The sequence below is a fragment of the Odontomachus brunneus genome, unplaced genomic scaffold (assembly GCF_010583005.1).
Source record: "Odontomachus brunneus isolate Ranch 3 - 2012 unplaced genomic scaffold, Obru_v1 Obru_scaffold_160, whole genome shotgun sequence".
In the NCBI taxonomy this organism is placed as follows: domain Eukaryota; kingdom Metazoa; phylum Arthropoda; class Insecta; order Hymenoptera; family Formicidae; genus Odontomachus; species Odontomachus brunneus.
This window is the reverse complement of record NW_022639610.1, coordinates 811,172-812,128: the sequence shown is the minus strand read 5'-3', so window position 1 is coordinate 812,128 and position 957 is coordinate 811,172.

Below are 957 nucleotides of genomic sequence, written 5' to 3'. Positions count from 1 at the left end.
TCAAAACTTGCGGTGCTAAAAAATGAGGTGCCAACTTCACGCACGCCGCTTCCACGGCTTATTTTTTTATTAATCGTTATTAATAGGTATTATTATAGTATTGATATTATTAATATTATTGTAATCTCTGACTACTAACAGGATAAATTGTGGAGAAAATTTTTTTCTTTGTGTCACTTTGATATCTTTTGTGGCTGCCTAGAAATTAGCAAAAAATATGATTGGCATATTTAAATTTATTATGAAGAATATACAAGTAAACCTTGCAAATCTTTAAGAAATTAAATTATTTATTTATTGTTTCATATTGTCCAGTTTCCAAATTCTTTTTTTTTACAAAATTACGCAGAATGCAGCGCGAAAAAGTTTAATAAGAAGTGCTTTAGCTTTGCGATAAATTCGCTAGCTCGTTTTGTGCGGTCCGCTCATCAATGGTGAGACGAGAACAGAATGATTGGACGTTCTTTTCTAACTTACTATCATTGTATGGAAGTACAATGGGCACGAACCAGGCGCATTTTATCGTTACCACTGCGATAATGCGCTTAATGAACTTAGTAAAGTCGCATTTTGTTAGATAGGATCTCGAAAATGCGCCTAGCTCTACTAATATCAAACTGGCCGCTCTCAGGCTTCTCTCTGGTTGTGAGTAGTATTGTTTTTTGTATTCTCTCTGTAGGCTTTATAAATAGAGTCCTTATAATAAGAGTCTGGCCCATGTTGTCAAACTTTCTATTGGTTTTGACAAAATATGGCGAAACCAATAAGGTGTCTCGAATCTATGCTTTGCGAGCGATATTATTCAAATAATAGGAAAGGAACAAAAAAGAAAGAAACGTTTTTTCAATCATTTCAATCATTTTCTGTAATTTATATATACCTTATATTACACATTCGATACAATGACAGGTTAGAAAATTATTTTTGACACATTATTTTTGAAAATTATTTTTGACA